This window comes from Haliotis rufescens, unplaced genomic scaffold (assembly GCF_023055435.1).
Source record: "Haliotis rufescens isolate VD_foot unplaced genomic scaffold, xgHalRufe1.0.p SCAF_25, whole genome shotgun sequence".
NCBI lineage: Eukaryota > Metazoa > Mollusca > Gastropoda > Lepetellida > Haliotidae > Haliotis > Haliotis rufescens.
The window spans coordinates 1,937,952-1,960,821 of NW_025963946.1; the positions used below are offsets into that span (position 1 = coordinate 1,937,952).

The window sequence follows — 22,870 nt, forward strand, 5'->3', positions numbered from 1 at the left end:
CTGAATTTCGAACAGTTTTTTTGTAAGTGAAATACATGTAGTGATGAGTGACTACCACACTATTGTATACTGAACTGCAAAAGAAACATCACCCAAAGTAACATTGCATGAAAAGTTGTCATCTGGGTAATTTTTGTCAAAGTTTCTAAAATTTAACGTTACCTTGTCCGGAAAAATGAAATTTGATGATAAAAAAACAAAGCAGATGACAATAAAACTGATCGCCCAAACGCATCACGGCAACGGCCATGGTAACCCGATGTACGTGAGTTCCGTGAAAATTTAAATGCTCATGCGTTCCCCCTTTTCTTGTCCTATAAAAATCCACCCAGATCGGATATCATTCATTCGTTATTGAATTGGTACCACATGCCAAGATTGACAAGAAATCAGCAACAACAAGCCCTTGGACGATTGCAAGCTGGACAAACTGCCTGGCAAGTTGCCAATGCATTTCAATTCCATATAAGGACCATATAAAGGCTCCAGCAACGGTACCAGACCACCAACACTACAGATGACGGACCGTGGAGTGGAAGACCATGGGTCACCATCCGACGTCAGATTGTGTGACAGCATCTTCAAGATCGCTTTGTTACTGCTGCGGAAACTGCTCGACAGACCATGGGGACACACCAGCAACACATGAGTGCGGGCACAGTGTGTCGACGATTGATGAGCAGACACCTCCACTGTCACAGGCCACACCGAGGACCCATTCTGTCACCATGGCATCGCCGGGACCGTCTTTAGTGGGCAACACAGTACCAGCATTCGCACCACCAGCAGTGGAGAAGAGTCCTCTTCTCAGACAAGAGCTGTTACTGTATCTCAACAGCAGATGGCAGAGAGAGAGTCTTGCGACGCCATGGGGAACATTATTCGGATGCTTGTGTTGTTGAGAGAGACTCGTGGGGTGGTCAGAGCATCATGGTGTGGGGTGGAATTGGTCTTGCACAGAGGGTCGGCCCTGTGGTCTTCCAGAACATCGGTCCAGGGAGAGGCAATGGTGTCACAGCAGTTAGGTACATTGATCAAGTCTTGAGACCACATGCCATACCTCATTTGGCATGTCGCTGCAACCATGAGTTTCAGCATGATAACGCCCGTGCCCACACTGCGAGAGCAACAAAAGACTCCTTCCAGCAGAACGGCATCAGAACCATGCAGTGGCCTGCCCTTAGTCCCAATTTAAATCCCATTGAGCACCTGTGGGACGAGATTCAAAGACGGCTACATGACGTCCGACCAAGGCCGCAACTGCAGCTGAAGTGCATCAGGTGTTCCTCAGAGTGTTGGCTCAAGTGACTATGGCCTTCATCAACCGCCTCATCCATTCCATGTATCAACTTGCACGGCAGCCATCAATGCACATGGCAGACACATGAGATTCTGACTTGTGATGCCATTTTCTCAGAGACAAGTGTTGTGTTTCACTTTAAGAACACTTGACACTTTAATTTCAACCTTGATGATCAGTTTTGCCAAGTTTCATCTTTTTTATATGTCTCAAAGTATGTTTACAGTGTTTGGACAATAAGGTTTCTCATATATATCTAGCCATGGTGATGTTTCTTTTGCAGTTCAGTATATTCCAGTTCTCCATCAGCAAGTTGAATATGAGAACAAACATGATCTTGTTTATTTTACTGAGAAAGTCCTGTGTCTGAGATTAAGAATGAAAGCTTAGTTGTCATTTTCATAATGTTCATATTACAAATGAAAGATTCACTAGGTCCTTAGATTACAATACCAGCTCGAAACCCAATGGATGCCAGGACCCCTTGATTAGAAACACTGCTAGAGCAATGAACTCCTCCTATAGAATCTGTCACCACCAACTTTCATCCTGTGACGGTAAACCTGGTGAAGGTGATCAGTTGTGACTCATACAGCCGCCCCCACCAAATAAGATCAAGGACAAAGGCAGAGAGTTAAGTGGGGGATTGTTGACCAGTAATGCTGAAGTATAATCCCTGTTGTATCTTAGTACTGGCAGACAGTCAGTCAGTCCAGCTGCTGGCCCTGGTTACAGAACAGTCCTTCACCACAGAGACAAGCACCTCACTGTAATACGGGTTTCTCAGCGCTGTAACTTGTTACAATACAGTCCTTCACCACAGACACAAGCACCTCACTGTAATACTGGTTTCTCAATGCTGTAACTTGTTACAATACCGTCCTTCACCACAGACACAAGCACCTCACTGTAATACGGGTTTCTCACCGCTGTAACTTGTTACAATACCGTCCTTCACCACAGACATAAGCACCTCACTGTAATACGGGTTTCTCACCGCGGTAACTTGTTACAATACAGTCCTTCACCACAGAGACAAGCACCTCACTGTAATACTGGTTTCTCACCGCTGTAACTTGTTACAATACCGTCCTCCACCACAGAGACAAGCACCTCACTGTAATACTGGTTTATCACCGCTGTAACTTGTTACAATACCGTCCTCCACCACAGACACAAGCACCTCACTGTAATACTGGTTTCTCACCGCTGTAACTTGTTACAATACAGTCCTTCACCACAGACACAAGCACCTCACTGTAATACTGGTTTATCACCGCTGTAACTTGTTACAATACAGTCCTTCACCACAGAGACAAGCACCTCACTGTAATACTGGTTTCTCACCGCTGTAACTTGTTACAATACAGTCCTTCACCACAGACACAAGCACCTCACTGTAATACTGGTTTATCACCGCTGTAACTTGTTACAATACAGTCCTTCACCACAGAGACAAGCACCTCATCGTAAAACTGGTTTCTCACCGCTGTAACTTGTTTCTCAACAAGGTCATGGACATGAACTAGACAGATTATTCATCTTTGGGGTCATTGTTAACAGATTTATATTTGTCGTATTTAGTTGTCTTCCTGTCTGTTTCAGTATGGTAAGTATTCTAAATTGTCACATTGTAGAAGTGAAAATGAATCAATTTGTCTCATGCTTCCAAGAATTGATTTTCTGCTAAATGTAGTGTCTCTCTTCCATTTGTGTCTGCTTGAAACATAAATGCTGTTTTTAACAAGTTCTTTTTCAGTACTGCCGTAATTAGACCACATATGCATCACATAATTATTAGCATTAAATTAGGCTGTTTTTATGGTCATCATTAAATTGTTTTTCTCAACTTTAACAATACCTGAATGCAATTAGTTTCTTGGCAGGTTGACGTTGAACTGACGATGCCTTCCAGCATGAAAGACCTTTTTGCTGATATTCGTACCTAGTTTGGAATTCAAATCAAATTCTCTCAGGCTTATTTTCATGGGATTAGCAACACAACCCGAGCTTCAAAATAATACATTTTCATAGAATTGTAGAATTTATGACAGTTGAGGTACTTGATAATTGTATTGAATGAGCACATCATGGCAAACATACTTCAGAGATTGTCAGGTGCATTTTCAGTTTGGAAGCAGAAAATTTTGTGTTTTGTGACATAATTCTTATGTTCCATTTCCAAGCACTTATCATCAATAAAGGTTGTTGAGAAATTGTGTTGAAATACCTGCTGCTAATGTAAGATGTATTGGTGTGACGAAGTATCCAGGCAACAAGCTGCAACCATGTTATATTGGGATTGTCACATTTGATAAATGCTGCGTTTATGACATGGAGCTATTGTGATTGCTAAGTATAGTTGAATTTCATGTTTTCACAGTCAAGCTGATAATCTGTGTCATGTTTGTATTGTCTGAGGTTGGATGTCTGTTAGTCTGTTAGTCTGCATAGTTCAGGCATTGATAGCAGACTCAAAAGGAAATGTTTATAGGTGTATATGGTGTCACCGATGATATTAAATTTCTGATTACAGTTTGAAAATTTCTTATTGTCTGAAATCATTTGCCAATAGATATGACTTGATCAATTCCAATACCTTCTGATATTGGATAATGTTTCCGTTTGAAACTAATTTCACAAAGACAGGATTAATTTTAAGACCAGTTTTCAGTCATGCTTTGATTTGTAATTCGTCACCAGATCATGTTTCAAACTGAGACCAGTGATCACCGTAAGCTGTTTTTGTTAGATATTCATCACTGTAGGGCAGGTTTTTAACTGAGAGCAGTGATCACCGTAAGCTGTTTTTGTTAGATATTCATCACTGTAGGGCAGGTTTCAAACTGAGACCAGTGATCACCGTAAGCTGCTTTTGTTAGATATTCATCACTGTAGGGCAGGTTTTTAATTGAGGCCAGTTGGCACACAGTAATGTTTTTGTCTTCTATTCATTACCAGATCAGGTTTCAGTTTGAGATCAGTTGTGTAACTCATGCGTCAGTCAGTAAGTCGGCTTCAGGGGTATACCACGGCCTTTTTATGTGTGAGTCCTGGGAATGCAGGCATGCCCTTTGGACGTCCCAGGCATGGAGACTTACACAAACTATGGGTGGAAACTTCCTTGTTTGAAAAACAACTTAGTGATGGAATGAATAAGTCAGACAAGGACAGTAAAGCTTCAGTGCATGCATGGTCGAAAGTTTGATTGGTTTTGATGATTCAGACAGACATACTTTTTATCATTGGATACATTAATACTTATTTGTGTTTATTCTCAGTTTGTCTGTGTATAAGATGCAGTATTTTGTGGCTAGTGAACCCCTGCTGTAGTCCTGCACCATGACTGTGGAATATATATATTATATGAAAAAAGATTATTAAAAAAATCTAGAAATGCATACAAAAGCATGTCTAGCCAGCTCTATTCCACAGATCAGCATAGGGAATTTTTTTAAATTTTTAGAGTCAAGAAGGATATTGTGTAATATAAGATTTCATGGAGTAAATGTTAGTCTACCCCTGCTGCTTCAGTGTTAGATCACCCCCTTCCCATAGCGGACTGATGTTGTCTAGCCACAGGGCAGCAGAAGGTGTTGCCCACAATGGGGTTTATTCAGAAACCGTTCACATATTCATTCATGCTGGAAGCAATAACCTGCTCAAAGATATTCACATGAACATTTATATCTACATGCCTTGGCCCAGAGTAACTAGCCCAGTTGCACCTTCTCCCCTTTTCTGGACATAGTTGGATCTGGCTTGGCTGGGCTAGATCTTCCAAAAGCCAAACCAGCAGTCAAACTAGATGAGGAAAAGTCAGCCTTAATACAGGTTTACAAGGAGTCATAATGAATGAAATGGTTTCATGGCGTCCAGTAGCCAATATCTGGTTATACTGCTTGGCATGTATTCTAGAACTGAGTTGTTACCAAGGGCACCAGTCAATCCCTGCGGTCATGGTGGACAAGTGTCCAGTCTTTCGTACCTATGCCATAATCATCCAATCAAAACAAGAAGCCTGGGACTGTTGTCATTTCACATTGGGAGTCAGAACTCTGAAAAAGTGAACACAATATATTTTTTGTGGTGACTTTCACATATGTTTTTTTTTACTTGGACAAACAGCTGGTCCGATGACAGCTAAATTGACTTTCATAAGTATATGATTGAAAATTTGGCATGCTTCGACATTCATGGGTGTCTTGAGACTATACGAGAGAAATGATGAAAAGACTACCGCACTACTTCATTATTCCTGGGGAAGCCCTGGGAATCCTCTTGTACAAGTAAATATAGAATTGTCTTTTATGATCGTTAACTCCCTGTTAACTGGAAATCAGTGTCTCTGGAGAGGAAAAAGTCTGATGTTTTGGACTGCGTGCCTGTGAAGGAATATCTTGGCTGCCACCCATCTTAGTGAAGTTCAGGAAGAAGAGCACACGACAGACAATCAGCTTGCTGCCTCTTCTGACAGTGACATTCAACAGCGACACTCAGCAGCAGTGATCTCTGAATTAACTTCAACCTCTTTTCAACGCCACTTTATAATCACTTTTAAATGAGCATCCAATTCAACAATGATGATGAACAACTAATTGCAGCATGACAGGACTGTAGAAACCTCTCCTGTTGCCTTGATCAGACCTCGTGGTGTTATTCAACTTAAAGTTGATGAAGTGCCATGTGCGTTAATTTAATTGTGAGGTCATACTTAAACCAATTATTGTTATCAAACCACATCATATTATTGTAGTTTATACGGAGCATGATTATGTTTATATTGTCTGGTTGGTATGAAGTGGCTATGGTTGTTATACATCATATTATTGTAATTTATCGGAGCATGATTATGTTCATATTGTCTGGTGGTTATGAAGTGGCTATGGTTGTTATACATGGCTGTCATATGCATGTACATAACAATTGGAAACATGTCAAATTTATACCAAATACTAAGTTGTGGTATGAAAAATAATGACAATCTAAATTGTGATAGGACAAATTGAGAGGATTAAGTAAATGCCAACACTGTAAGAAGGTGATTACGAGATGTGAAATTGGCCCTGAAGATTCCTACTCTGCTGAACTCCCACAAACATCATTCATCCCTTTCATCATCACATTGGGAGTCTGCTCTGAGTACTCCATGTATCATTGTCCACTAATGCAGACCCAACTTCTGTCTTGAAGTGTACCCTACATTTGTCTCATGTACATCATGTCTAACAATCACTACATTTCACAACACCAGTGATGACTTTTGAGAAATTCTTCAGCAATAGAAATACGCCCATTTTGTCTTGTTATGCAAGTTGTGTGAGTGGCGGGTGCTACCCGTAGGGCAGGACATGCTTACCCTTTTCGTGAACACCTGGTGTCGACCTCATCACTGTTTTTCAGTAGTCCATTCATAAAATTTACACAGCTGTTTTGCTCTTTATGCCAAATTTTAATGTGTTAATTTTAATCAGCGGATAACCTAGACTGGTTACTGTCTTGCATTGACCATTTGTGTTTCTAACAACCAGTGACTGTACAGTTCAACAACCCTTCTTATGTCTGGAATATGATGCATTAATGAGATGGATTAATAATGAGCAGATGACTGCAAATTAGCCTTGGCAATAATCAGAAAGGATATTCAATAATATGAAGAACATCACAACCTCCACATTGATCTTCCAGTAATTACACATGGTATACAATTATCATTCCATTGATTGCATTATCCAATTTTCATAATTTAGAAAAAATGTCAGTTTTTTCTCCTTTCTGTTAATACTTAGTACTCACATATGCAGCGCTGCCATTTCAAAGCTGGCAAATGTTTCAGTTATTCAAGTGCAGTTTTATTGGCGGGCGATTTGTACAATCTGATTGCCTCCAGAGTCAGTCAGTGTTGAAGCTTAACATTTCTCACAGGCACGGCTGTTTGGTATACTGGGATCTAGATCAACAGTTACCCCAGCTTTCTGATGCTACGACTAAGTGTATAACAGTTGGAACACCACTAGAATGTGCATTGGCAGGTACACACAGTGTGCAGTTTTCCTCCGAGATTCCTCCACAGATAACAATAAGAACCTAGTGTAAGTGTGGCGTCAGAGCACATGTGGTATATTAACATCATCTTGCTGTGGTCTTTCACAAGAAAACCCTTCAAAATAAAATCTCATGCTAACTCACCCAAGGCAAGTTTGGTACAGGTATATATCCTTGCCTCGGGCATCAGCAATAGGTCACACCTGACATTTGTTTTGTCGAGGAGTATGGATCTCAATGTAGATTTTATCCTGAAAGGTATGTGGATATATGTTTCCATCGCTGACAGAAAAAGAAATTTGTACTAATTTTTATTTAAGCAATTTAAAGTTATTGCCCTCTTTTTTTGTTCATGTCGGCAAGGAAAGTAGGATGCCGTTTCACATAACGTATTCTAATAGTTTCTCTGAGGACATGATTTCAATTTTTGAAAGTGATTTAAAATGTTTTCATAAATTCTTCCAGTCTCAGTTAGTATTTAAATGAACATGTGGATAATCAAGATGTAAGATCAACGTCATATTTATATTGTCCTTTTGCAATATTGTGACCAAATAATACATTATATAAAACATATTTGCTCACCTGAACTCTGCTTTGTTTAGCCCACAGTATAATCCACAACATGTCTGAAATGCTAAATAAATATTTTCTTACATATCCAAGTGAATGTTTTTATAAAACAGATATTGTATCCATTGCTGTATGCTGTGAGGCAAAGCCATAAAGTTTTCCCTTGGATTGTGAGATTCACACACTCTGAGGCATCCCTGCATAGTAGAGAGAGGAGACTCTCGCTGTCTCAGCATCCATTCAGGTTTGGGCCGAGCCACTATTGATGAGGGGGAGGCAGGCTGGGCTGGTCTAGTCTAATGGGAGAGATTGGATCAGGTTCTATGGGGACAGTTTTGTTGGAACACCAAACCAATTATTGGACTGTCGTTGAGTTTATGAGACTTAATGGATGGCTGGGATATTGTGTTATGTGTTAAAATATTGTTGATCAATGAATTATGGTCATTCTGTCAGCAGTGGAAATATGGGATGACTATTATCATTCAGATATTTAGTTTTCAGGTTCTGAAATATATATCTACTACTATATGGTAGATATTAATCGTGTCTATTTTCAAGTTTTTTACATTATTATTTCCTAGAAATGTAATTTACTGTCTGAGTGCAAGTGATATTGCAATATATTAAATTTGGCGTTTAATAACACATTTCTAGAATCAATCCACGGGAATGAAAGTTTCGTATGTTGCCAGTTTATTTTGTTGTGTCATGCAACTGGAAGGCATTACCCAGGTGTGACTCCTCTGAGGAATACGTATGTGCAGAATGTTGATATTGTTATTGTTTCACATGGACCAAATTTGAAATCACTAATACAATTAGGAGACACATTTCAGGGGACTTTTTTGTAGTTTTTGACTTAAACTTGACAATGAAACCCATGGTGTTTCCAGCTTTCTGTTGATTGCTGAGGATATTCAGGGACAAGGACAAGAACAAGGAAAAATGTGTTTCCTGAAGTTTTCATTTTTTTTCTTTCATTTAAAAAACTCAAAGTATTTTGAAATATATATTTTGAAATCTATTTCCAGTGCTTGCTTGCTCACTAACTGGTTAAAGCGTTCGCTCATCACGCCCAAGACCCGGGTTCGATTCCCGACATGGGTACAATATGTTAAACCCATTTCTGGTGTCCCCCGCAGTGATATTGCTGGAATATTGCTGAAAGCGGCGTAAAACCGAACTCACTTCCCACTCCCTCCCTAAATCCCTCCCTCCCTAAATCCCTCCCTCACTTACTCCCTCCTTCCCTCCCTCCCTCGCTCCCTCGCTCGTTTGCTCGCTCACTCACTCACTCACTCACTCACTCATTCCTTCCCTCCTTCACTCCCTCCCTCCCTCCTTCCCTCACTCACTCCCCTCACTCACTCACTCACTCACTCACTCACTCACTCACTCACTCACTCACTCACTCACTCACTCACTCACTCACTCACTGTGTGTTGTGCCAACACTTCTATGTAGGAGTTCAGAAGCATTATGGCTTGCAGGTTATTAGATTACAGATTGGGTTCAATTATCTGAGCAGTGAGTACAACTAATTACCATTGTCAATTTCACGAAAGAGAAGGTCTGTATTATGTGCCTGGCCTGGGGACAAGTGAGTGAATGACCATCTCCTGATTTGATTATTTGGATATGTGTAAACAGAATGTAGGAGCGATTCGGTGGATACTGTAGTGGGCCTCATCACTACGAGTCTGATTACCGGCTATAATCTCGTCTGTATTAAATTGAAACAACCTTAACTTCGTAACGGTTCCATACAAGTCGCTGTGGTCAGTGCAAAGGCAGTACCTGACTGAGTACGTGGCGAGTTAGTTGTGGTAAATGTGTGTTCCTCTGTAATTGCCGTGGGGGAAAGGCACGCTGAGTGGAAATGAGTGTGAGCCTCATGATGTTTCCACACTTTTGTCGTATGTTGGATGGTTGTGTTGAAATGATAAAAATGAGATTATTACACTGTTGGGGTTACTTCAGACAAGTCGTTTGTAAACTTTGGGTGTGAGTATTATAGTTGATGTTCTTCCTGGTGTGTGGATCACCGGTGTAAGTCCTGTGATCCAAGTAATGATGACAGGTTGGCCTGCCGTGTAACAGGGCAATGGGCCAGTGTGGCAGCTGTGCATCAATCTCCTTCACTTTACGTGTCCCAAGTAGGAGGAATATAAAGGTACCTGTAGCATTATTACAAAGAGTTCATGCAGCATCCCTCCATCAGATTAGATGTGTCTGACTGACAAGGTAAAAAGTCCATGTACATTCCTTCCTCCCTTTTCTGATATGTCTTTGAATATGTAGAGATTATCGCCCACTCCATCATCCATTGTTTCCCTCTTCCTCCTTGATTTATAATCCTATTTCTATTTCCCATTGCCATCAATCCATCCATCCACATGCCTGAAGCACTGGTAGAGCTACTGCCTTTGTAAGTCTGTGTTAAGGAAGGGAATTCCAGTAGTTGTAGAAGTATTGCTCTTGGTCGTCTGTGTTAATTATTATTAAGGTACAGGAGCTCCAAATGTCAAGAGTTATTTATTTCTATTATTCTACCTTTTACATGACAATTAGATTTGTGTTACAGCACTTTTCTTAGATTAATTTCAACACTACATTTTCCCAAGTGTGTGGTGATTCGGACAGGCTTACTAAACACAGAACCTTTAGACTCATCAAAGTAAAACCAAATCCCAAATTGATGCAAAGTGAAATTGTGCTACACTGTATGAGTGTGTTGATCTTTGAGTGCTTTTCCTCTCGCCACCGACATTGTGTGATTCCCTGTAAGTTTAATGAGAGCCACTCTGTATGACCCTGAACAGCAGTGACTTGACTGTCACAACCTGTCTGTATATGGCCTTGAACACCAGTGACTTGACTGACTGTCACAACCTGTTCTGTATATGGCCTTGAACACCAGTGACTTAACTGACTGTCACAACCTGTTCTGTATATATGGCCTTGAACACCAGTGACTTGACTGTCACAGTCTGTTCTGTATATGGCCCTGAACACCAGTGACTTGACTTGACTGTCACAACCTGTTCTGTATATGGCCTTGAACACCAGTGACTTGACTGACTGTCACAGTCTGTTCTGTATATGGCCCTGAACACCAGTGACTTGACTTGACTGTCACAGTCTGTTCTGTATATATGGCCTTGAACACCAGTGACTTGACTTGACTGTCACAGTCTGTTCTGTATATGGCCCTGAACAAAAAGTGACTTGACTGACTGTCACAGTCTGTTCTGTATATATGGCCTTGAACACCAGTGACTTGACTGACTGTCACAGTCTGTTCTGTATATGGCCTTGAACACCAGTGACTTGACTGACTGTCACAGTCTGTTCTGTGTATGGCCTTGAACACCAGTGACTTGACTGACTGTCACAGTCTGTTCTGTGTATGGCCCTGAACACCAGTGACTTGACTGACTGTCACAACCTGTTCTGTGTATGGCCCTGAACACCAGTGACTTGACTGACTGTCACAGTCTGTTCTGTATATGGCCCTGAACACCAGTGACTTGACTGTCACAACCTGTTCTGTATATGGCCCTGAACACCAGTGACTTGACTGACTGTCACAGTCTGTTCTGTATATGGCCTTGAAAACCAGTGACTTGACTTGACTGTCACAACCTGTTCTGTATATGGCCTTGAACACCAGTGACTTGACTGACTGTCACAACCTGTTCTGTATATAGCCCTGAACACCAGTGACTTGACTGACTGTCACAGTCTGTTCTGTGTATGGCCCTGAACACCAGTGACTTGACTGACTGTCACAGTCTGTTCTGTGTATGGCCTTGAACACCAGTGACTTGACTGACTGTCACAGTCTGTTCTGTGTATGGCCCTGAACACCAGTGACTTGACTGACTGTCACAGTCTGTTCTGTATATAGCCTTGAACACCAGTGACTTGACTGACTGTCACAGTCTGTTCTGTATATATGGCCCTGAACACCAGTGACTTGACTGTCACAACCTGTTCTGTATATGGCCCTGAACACCAGTGACTTGACTGACTGTCACAGTCTGTTCTGTATATGGCCTTGAAAACCAGTGACTTGACTGACTGTCACAACCTGTTCTGTATATAGCCCTGAACACCAGTGACTTGACTGACTGTCACAGTCTGTTCTGTGTATGGCCCTGAACACCAGTGACTTGACTGACTGTCACAACCTGTTCTGTGTATGGCCCTGAACACCAGTGACTTGACTGACTGTCACAGTCTGTTCTGTGTATGGCCCTGAACACCAGTGACTTGACTGACTGTCACAGTCTGTTCTGTATATATGGCCTTGAACACCAGTGACTTGACTGACTGTCACAGTCTGTTCTGTATATATGGCCCTGAACACGAGTGACTTGACTGACTGTCACAGTCTGTTCTGTGTATGGCCCTGAACACCAGTGACTTGACTGACTGTCACAACCTGTTCTGTGTATGGCCCTGAACACGAGTGACTTGACTGACTGTCACAGTCTGTTCTGTGTATGGCCCTGAACACCAGTGACTTGACTGACTGTCACAACCTGTTCTGTATATGGCCCTGAACACCAGTGACTTGACTGTCACAACCTGTTCTGTATATGGCCCTGAACACCAGTGACTTGACTGACTGTCACAGTCTGTTCTGTATATGGCCTTGAAAACCAGTGACTTGACTTGACTGTCACAACCTGTTCTGTATATGGCCCTGAACACCAGTGACTTGACTGACTGTCACAGTCTGTTCTGTATATGGCCCTGAACACCAGAGACTTGACTGACTGTCACAGTCTGTTCTGTATATAGCCTTGAACACCAGTGACTTGACTGACTGTCACAGTCTGTTCTGTATATGGCCCTGAACACCAGTGACTTGACTGACTGTCACAGTCTGTTCTGTGTATGGCCATGAACACCAGTGACTTGACTGACTGTCACAGTCTGTTCTGTGTATGGCCCTGAACACGAGTGACTTGACTGACTGTCACAGTCTGTTCTGTATATGGCCCTGAACACCAGTGACTTGACTGACTGTCACAGTCTGTTCTGTGTATGGCCCTGAACACCAGTGACTTGACTGACTGTCACAGTCTGTTCTGTATATAGCCTTGAACACCAGTGACTTGACTGACTGTCACAGTCTGTTCTGTATATGGCCCTGAACACCAGTGACTTGACTGTCACAACCTGTCTGTATATAGCCCTGAACACCAGTGACTTGACTGACTGTCACAGTCTGTTCTGTATATGGCCCTGAACACCAGTGACTTGACTGACTGTCACAGTCAGTTCTGTGTATGGCCCTGAACACCAGTGACTTGACTGACTGTCACAACCTGTTCTGTGTATGGCCCTGAACACGAGTGACTTGACTTGACTGTCACAACCTGTTCTGTATATATGGCCTTGAACACCAGTGACTTGACTGACTGCCACAGTCTGTTCTGTATATAGTCCTGAACACCAGTGACTTGACTGACTGTCACAACCTGTTATGTATATGGCCTTGAACACCAGTGACTTGACTGTCACAACCTGTTCTGTATATGGCCCTGAACACGAGTGACTTGACTTGACTGTCACAACCTGTTCTGTATATATGGCCTTGAACACCAGTGACTTGACTGACTGTCACAGTCTGTTCTGTATATGGCCCTGAACACCAGTGACTTGACTGACTGTCACAACCTGTTCTGTGTATGGCCCTGAACACGAGTGACTTGACTTGACTGTCACAACCTGTTCTGTATATATGGCCTTGAACACCAGTGACTTGACTGACTGTCACAGTCTGTTCTGTATATAGTCCTGAACACCAGTGACTTGACTGACTGTCACAACCTGTTATGTATATGGCCTTGAACACCAGTGACTTGACTGTCACAACCTGTTCTGTATATGGCCCTGAACACGAGTGACTTGACTTGACTGTCACAACCTGTTCTGTATATATGGCCTTGAACACCAGTGACTTGACTGACTGTCACAGTCTGTTCTGTGTATGGCCCTGAACACCAGTGACTTGACTGTCACAATCTGCACAGTATATGGCTTCAACACCTGAGATTAAGATCTGAAATAAATGCAACACAGCAAGGATTTAAAAATATATAAAACTATCATCACATCAACAACACTGGTCAAAATTAGTATCAGATCAAAAGAAAAAGAACTTAATTTGGGGGGCGCGCCTATGATGGCATTGAACAAAGTTTCCTCTTCTGTCTCTTACCTTATTTATTTCTCTCGGGAAATGTTTGATACGTTTTCTGGAGAGGCAATTGAAAACTGTCTGTTTAATGCTATAGTGTTGTCTATTTCTGTTTAGTGCACTTATCTTCACAAGTGTTTCTTTGGCTTTTTATCATTAGTGTGTACTAGATGTCTACAGATAATGTCTTAGAGTTTAGTGGTTTGGGTGAAATTAGAAGATTATATTTGTTCCTTCGTGGTCAGTCTATGGTCATGTTTCTCGAGGATCAGTTGTTGTTTTTGGAGTGCCTGAGGAGTTGTGACTGCATGCAGACCTAGATTTGTATCATGATATGTGTCTGTGATGAATGATGAAGGGTTGGAGAGATGAGATGGTGTTGTCAATCCAGCATGTAGATAAAGTAAAAAACCCAACCTGTCAGCTTTACATTTCACACAGCCAGATATCACAGATCATGCCTCCATCTCAGAAGTAGGATATTTGTTTATACGTTGGTTATTACGATTTTCTGGAAAGTGTAATTTAAGAATAAATGTGTGATTGTAATTCTGGGTTCACACGTTATTCAACAGTGTGGGTAAAAAATGTTGATCATAGGTTATATCTAATGGCCTAGTACATTCCATGAAGGTCACAAGTGCATGAAATGAAATTGATGTTGAAAATTAGGACTTATATTCTTTGTGGCAGTAATTAAATCCGAGCGTGTGGTTTACAGGGATCCAACATACATCATCATCTTGATCTGACTCCTGTGTCAGCTGTGTCCCTGAGTTTAGTTTTGTCAAGAATGTTTTGTGAGATGTTTATAGATATATTTGGCCCTTGATCATATGACCACCTCCGTGGTCAAGTGGTAGAGCGTCCGCCCTGAGTTCGATCCCCGGCCGAGGCATACCAAAAGACGTTAAAAGATTGTACTTGTTGTTACCCTGTCTGGCGCTGTATGGATATATGTTAAATGAAAATAAGTAATGGACATTTTTACATGAACATCCGAAAGTTGCCTGTAGGGTAAATTCAGTTGCCTTGTTATTGTACAGAGAAGAATGAACCAGGAATTATTCTTGATTCAGTTGCCTTGTTATTGTACACAGAAGAATGAACAAGGAATTATTCTTGATTCAGTTGCCCAGCAGACTAAGTAAGATTCATTACAGAAGCTGGTTTTATTATGTAATCCCTTTCCATTTACAGTTGGTGGAAGTAGCCACATGGTTTATGGTGACAGGGCTGTTCAATAGACCCGTTCTTACACACATAAAACCACCGCTGTACCTGGTTGGTGTCTTATGACCTTTCCCCATAGCACGACCAATAACAGTGACTGTGAGGAAACAATATGTTACTGAGGTGTGTCCCAGCATGATCTGCATTAGGGATGTTTATGACATGATGCTGAGATGGTTGGGAGGCACTGTGGCACATTACGCTACAGGATGATGCAGGCTTGAGACTGCTGGAAGCAGTGATGGAAGAGCTACCTGGGGAGTACCACTAATCCCCCAATAAACCAGCCCCCTGTTTACAAAGCTAGCCAACTGCTGTTTAATACTTACGTACATATCCTAATACAGGGTTAGATTCTGCTGACCAGACTTAATAGCTTCACTTGTGTAACATTATCATCATGGTGTAGAAAAAGGAATTCCTGAGCAAGCTGACAGTATACTTGAACATTAAGGCTGTGGCCCCTGGGCAAAACGGTATTGTCCTGTCTTCATGTTTTATGTAGATTTCATCACATCTTGGGACCCCATTGTGGAAGAATGAGTGATCCTTGAGTTTAAGTGACTTTGCCTGAATACTGTACAAAGCTGGTTTTAGAAAAACCTGATGTAACATCTTCAGTCTTGCCCTGTGATATTGGCGTTATGCTTTTTATCACTTAAGATCACTTAAGACTAGATTAGATTCAGATTATTATAAAAGATTTCTTTGGTGGAGAGTGAATTTTGACGTGTCAAGCCAGTGAACATTTCAGCCTATACTTTTATTTATTTACGCTTAACTGAATCTTTGTTGTATTGAAGCAATACTCCATATAACTGCATCTTGACAAGACTTGGTATATTGAAGCAATACTCCATCCAACTGCATCCTGACAAGATTTGGTGTATTGAAGCAATACTCCATCCAACTGCATCCTGACAAGACTTGGTATATTGAAGCAATACTCCATCCAACTGCATCCTGACAAGATTTGGTGTATTGAAGCAATACTCCATCCAACTGCATCCTGACAAGATTTGGTGTATACATGCAATAATTCACCTAACTGCATCCTGACAAGTTTTGGTGTATACATGCAATAATTCACCTAACTGCATCCTGACAAGTTTTGGTGTATACATGCAATAATTCACCTAACTGCATCCTGACAAGTTTTGGTGTATACATGCAATAATTCACCTAACTGCATCCTGACAAGAGGAAATATTGTAAAGTACTTAGAAATTCATGCTAAGCTGGTTCTATCTGAAATGGGTCTATAAATGTAAGGAGATTACACATCAGTGTTTTTAAAGTCTTCCTGTCAACGTTATGTAAATGTTAAGTTTGATCAACCTAAATGTCAGCTCTTGAAATGCTACCAGAAATACCAGGGTTAGCATGAGGAATCATTGGGCTGAAGAAGTGTTTAATCTGGTGTCATCAACAGGTCTCCTGTGTCTTGGAAACTCAAGGTTGGCTTGAATTTTATACTGATAATGAGCAACTGTTAACAATTAGGTATTCTCCTGTGGACAGTTTATGACAGTGTCGAGGCGGCAGGGTGCATATATTGGATGCCATTTTAATTGCCTCTTGTTGTGGTGATCACCAGACATCCAGATGACAAAGGAGCATTATTCACAGTAAAATGTGCACATTCTGCCTTGTCTCCAGTTTGTGTTCATTCTGTGCAGGGATAGGTCCCCAAATGAACAACTTGTGTTGAAGTATATAGAGATTGATGGTCTGCTTGAAAAAGCCCGTGTGAAAATCTTGATCATTCCGGCCATCGGGGCTAAGTGTTGTCTCTATCTCAGTTTGTTGATTGTGTTTGATTATTCGGTTACGAAAATAACACAATTCCAATCCCTTGCCTCAGCGAAGCTTATTTCATCCTCTTGTTTTAGTCTTAAATTGATTTTTTGCCTGAAAGATTTTCTATCATGATAAAAACCAAGTTCTGATGATCTGCTTCACTCGGATACCAAGAATTCCACTCTGGCCTTTAGAAACGGTTTTAACTATCTTTACTTATCCGAGCAATTGAGTTTCGTTTGCAAGAAGAATGTATTTGAAATCCAAATAAGTAAACTTCAGACATCATGACATTTTGATTTTCCTTCTTTGCGAGGAAGGATCAAATTGTGGATTGCACACGAGAACCGACTCATTGCTCCTGATATTTACTGGAGTGACATGGAGACTATTTCTGTGTCTGTCCAACAAATGACATCTCCCTGGGAAGGCTATGGTGGACATCGATAGTAGTAATCTTTCTGAAACTTAGGGCGGTGTGAAATTAATCATGGAGAATATATTTCCGACATTTCCACATACTTCGGTAACATGATGCCTTTGTGTCAGATCAACATTAATCATGGCCTATATTTATCAAGCTCATTAGAAAATATGTAGCAGAACTCTGAAAACTTTTGAAATTATTTCTGGATTTTGATGGATGATGACGTGCAAAGTTTCCTCCAGTTCTGTGTGAACTGACAACTGGAGGAAGCAAGGCTTTTGATTGGGGAGGTCAAATTTTCTGATGGTGGCTCTTGTGTGGGTGTGGAGAATTAATATTATGTGTTGGTATTTTTTTTGTGATGGGTAGATGGATGGATGGTTTGCCAATCTAACTTATGTCTGCTCACTGATTGAAGACAAATATAGAACTTTTCTGTGTGATGTGAATAGGTTTAACTGCCCTAGACAAGAATGTTTGAGCTACACCTAGCTCACCGCATGTGCCTGGTTTTGTGTTGATGTAGGAAAACCACTGGCCGTGTGGTGCTGGGAGTGCAAGAGGGATACAATGGTGATAGGATGGCTGTGTATTGAGTAACTCACTCACTCTGGGAAGACTCACACTGAGGTTGGACTGGGCCTTGTTACAGAGTCACCTCACTTAACGACTGTCATAGCACCCAAACTTTGTATTGAGTAACCAGCTGGGAAGACTCACACTGAGGTTGGACTGGGCCTTGTTACAGAGTCGCCTTACTTAACGACTGTCATAGCACCCAAACTTTGTATTGAGTGACCAGCTTGGAAGACTCACACTGAGGTTGGACTGGGGCTTGTTACAGAGTCGCCTTACTTAACGACTGTCATAGCACCCAAACTTTCACCAGACTTGCAATACTTGTGCCACTGAGATTGTGTCATGGAACAGGTCTTGCACCGGTGAATGTTTTAGGCAGCAGTTAACAGTATTGTGACCATTCTCAGCTCTAGCAGCCTATACTCATTCAATTCTCAGCTCTAGCAGCCTATACTCATCCCATTCTCAGCTCTAGCCGCCTATATTCATCTATTGCACAGCTCTAGCCGCCTATACTCATCCAATTCTCAGCTCTAGCCGCCTATATTCATCTATTGCACAGCTCGAGCAGCCTTTATTCATCCCCTTCTCAGCTCTAGCAGCCTATACTCATCCCATTCTCAGCTCTAGCAGCCTATACTCATCCCATTCTCAGCTCTAGCAGCCTATACTCATCCCATTCTCAGCTCTAGCAGCCTATACTCATTCCATTCTCAGCTCTAGCAGCCTATACCCATCCCATTCTCAGCTCTAGCATCCTATACTCATCCCATTCTCAGCTCTAGCAGCCTATACTCATCCCATTCTCAGCTCTAGCAGCCTATACTCATCCCATTCTCAGCTCTAGCAGCCTATACTCATCCCATTCTCAGCTCTAGCAGCCTATACTCATCCCCTTCACAGCTCTAGCAGCCTATACTCATCCCATTCTCAGCTCTAGCAGCCTATACTCATCCCATTCTCAGCTCTAGCAGCCTATACCCATCCCATTCTCAGCTCTAGCAGCCTATACTCATCCCATTCTCAGCTCTAGCAGCCTATACTCATCCCCTTCACAGCTCTAGCAGCCTATACTCATCCCATTCTCAGCTCTAGCAGCCTATACTCATCCCATTCTCAGCTCTAGCAGCCTATACTCATCCCCTTCACAGCTCTAGCAGCCTATACTCATCCCATTCTCAGCTCTAGCAGCCTATACTCATTCCATTCTCAGCTCTAGCAGCCTATACTCATCCCATTCTCAGCTCTAGCAGCCTATACTCATTCCATTCTCAGCTCTAGCAGCCTATACCCATCCCATTCTCAGCTCTAGCAGCCTATACCCATCCCATTCTCAGCTCTAGCAGCCTATACTCATCCCATTCTCAGCTCTAGCAGCCTATACTCATCCCATTCTCAGCTCTAGCAGCCTATATTCATCCCATTCTCGGCTCTACCAGCCTATACTCATCCCATTCTCAGCTCTAGCAGCCTATACTCATCCCATTCTCAGCTCTAGCAGCCTATACTCATCCCATTCTCAGCTCAAGCAGCCTATACTCATCCCATTCTCAGCTCTAGCAGCCTATACTCATCCCATTCTCAGCTCTAGCAGCCTATACCCATCCCATTCTCAGCTCTAGCAGCCTATACTCATCCCATTCTCAGCTCTAGCAGCCTATACTCATCCCATTCTCAGCTCTAGCAGCCTATATTCATCCCATTCTCGGCTCTACCAGCCTATACCCATCCCATTTTCAGCTTCTGTATTCTAGGGAGTTGATTATTCTTATTTAACCATATTCATCACTTTATTTCAGAAACTATATGTTAGACTACTTCTACACCATGTCAAACCCCTTCACCAACCACTACATACATGTACAACTGACAACTGAGTTTGGAGCCTTTTGTGGACTGAGAAAGATCAATGACTCATAAGGCCCAAGAAGATCCGGGGTAGCATAGGTCTTCAGCAACCTATGCTCGCTGGAAAAGGCAACTGTGCTTGTCGTAAGAGGCAACTAACAGGATCAGGTGGTCAGGCGGTCAGGCTCTCTGACTTGATTGATGGCAATTGCATGGATCGACGCTCATGATGTCAATCACTGGATTGTCTGGTCCAGACTACACTATTTGCAGGCCATCATCCTATGACTGGAATATTGCAGAGTGTGGCGTTAAATAACAAACAAACAAACAAACAAACATAAGCTTTTGAAACCTTATTCTCATTCGCATTTGTCAAATGGGTTATGTTGCAAGATGTTAATTAAAGAATTCAACCCGTGTATTTCCATGGATGAGTTTATTTAGTCTTGATTATTCTTTATTTTATTGACAAGTAAATGTGAACTGGTTTGTCAGAATGATTGAAGATGAACAAATGAATGGCATTAATAGATTTTTAGTTCTTTTTGATTTCTTGTTTCAATTGTTGTATTTATTCGATAGTTGCAATACAAAAATAATAATCTTCATTTGATTACTCTCACATTTTGGTTCGTGAAATGTCATGAGCTGAAATACTTAGAAATGTTTCTTCAAGTCATCAAGTTCTCTTTCTGGTCTCATAATGATTGGTACTTGCTTGATTTGATTTCGCATTTAACATGACACCCTTTGAGAGTATGGCCAGACAAAATGTAGATGTTTAGTTTTCTTCAGATTTCTGGATCAGTGTTACAAAGTCCTTTATTGCTTATACTGAAAGGAGGTTTCAGCTTTTACCTCAGGTTATGGTTCATTATGATAAAATGACTGTTTCCGCAGACACAATAAATTAGTGAATGTTACTGTAGCTAGCAGTATTTCAGTAAAGTCATTGCTGTCTGTAGTAATTGGTATGGATCCTTGAAACCAGTGGTTGATGGCATGAGCAAAAGTTCCTTCCAGGAGGTGATGACACCTGATGGACCCCACTTGGGCCCACTTGCACAAAGCGATCTTAGCGCTAAGATGATCATAACTCCCATACTTTAACATAGGCTTACAATAGTCGTAGCGCTAAGATGATCGTAACTCCCATACTTTAACATAGGCTTACAATAGTCGTAGCACTATGATGATCATAACTCCCATACTTTAACATAGGCTTACAATAGTCGTAGCGCTAAGATGATCGTAACTCCCATACTTTAACATAGGCTTACAATAGTCGTAGCACTAAGATGATCGTAACTCCCATACTTTAACATAGGCTTACAATAGTCGTAGCACTATGATGATCATAACTCCCATACTTTAACATAGGCTTACAATAGTCATAGCACTAAGATGATCGTAACTCCCATACTTTAACATAGGCTTACAATAGTCATAGCACTAAGATGATCGTAGCTCCCATACTTTAACATAGGCTTACAATAGTCGTAGCACTAAGATGATCGTAACTCCCATACTTTAACATATAGGCTTACAATAGTCGTAGCACTAAGATCGCTTTGTGCAAGTTGGCTCTGGGCTGGTCTTACAACTGCACGGACTACACGACAGACTGCCCTGAACAATATCAAATCACCATTTATGTGATGGTTGATTATGGTTATATTTAAACCAAATGATGATTGTACTGTTTTAATGCCAGGAGTTCTAGCCTGTAAACTTTGAAAGTTGGAAACACAAAGGACAATGTAAGAATTGCATGTCTTGCCTCCTCCATGAAGCTGCCACACTGTGGTGTAGCTGGGATAATGTGAAAAGCAGTGTTAACCCATACTAACATACAACATAACCAGACAACAGGAGAATTGGAACATTTAAATAATATTAAACTAGAAACATTAAAAACTCTTCACAAAACACTTCAAAGAAGCCAATCATCAGCCAGTGATTTGCTTAAAAAGAAATACAATTTGATTATCAGGCCCATATATGCACAGTTGTTTTTTTGGCTGATGTATAGATGCGGTAGAGATTCTATGGCGTTATCATAGTCATAATGTTCAGTGATCTATCGGTTGTCAGTACTCTATGTGCATAGACTGGAACGAGCCCGACGATGACCTTCAACCAATAAATGCTGTGCATCTCTTCCTTTATCACTTGAGCTAGCATCACCTCCAGCGCTGAACACACCAGTCAATGATCCAGTTGATTTGCTGCGTGTTTATCAGTGGACTATGTCATCTCTTGCTGATGAAGCTGGTGTAGATGATCATACTAAACTTACTGATACAAGCCTCAGGCCACTTGGCAGTTGCTAACTCATTGTTTAATGTTGCACTTAGGGATAGACTTTTACCTTAAAGATGCTAACTCATTGTTTAATGTTGCACTTAGGGATAGACTTTTACCTTAAAGATGCTAACTCATTGTTTAATGTTGCACTTAGGGATAGACTTTTACCTTAAAGATGCTAACTCATTGTTTAATGTTGCACTTAGGGATAGACTTTTACCTTAAAGACACCAAGTCTCGATTATATAATAGCAGAAAATAAAATTATGAGATGTCTTTACACTAAAACAATTTGTTCTGCAGAATTCTGCAGATTTTAAAGTTTGTGGGTTGTTTCTGTGAATTGAATACTACTACCCCACATTCCCAGCTATTCACGAGAAATATTTTAAGGCATTGTCACCCATGAATCAAGTCTTCATGCCTTTAAGGGGGGCACGGGTGGCCCAGTCGTCTAAGCAGAGTTGCGTCCCTTGGGCACGCCAGAAACCTATGATTGTGGGTTCAAGTCCCGGTTTGCCCTGATTATGTTTCTAGG

The 22,870-nt window shown here is 41.4% G+C and overlaps 2 protein-coding genes across 3 annotated transcripts in view; one reads left to right on the plus strand and one right to left on the minus strand.

Annotated features, from left to right (window-relative positions):
• Positions 1 to 8,288, minus strand: part of LOC124141340 (5-hydroxytryptamine receptor 2C-like) — a 56,972-nt gene extending 48,684 nt beyond the window's left edge. The window contains exons 1-2 of one of the 2 annotated variants that reach the window (XM_046509318.2): positions 7,931 to 8,288; positions 7,490 to 7,596 (exon numbers count right to left, since the gene is read on the minus strand). The gene's annotated coding sequence lies outside the window, so the exon portion shown is untranslated. The remainder of the gene's footprint in view (positions 1 to 7,489; positions 7,597 to 7,930) is intronic. The other variant, XM_046509316.2, reaches the window with a different exon arrangement.
• The window catches only part of LOC124141338 (26S proteasome non-ATPase regulatory subunit 1-like), a 257,574-nt gene that overhangs the window by 229,023 nt on the left and 5,681 nt on the right, over positions 1 to 22,870 (plus strand). The gene's annotated exons all lie outside the window — the stretch shown is intronic.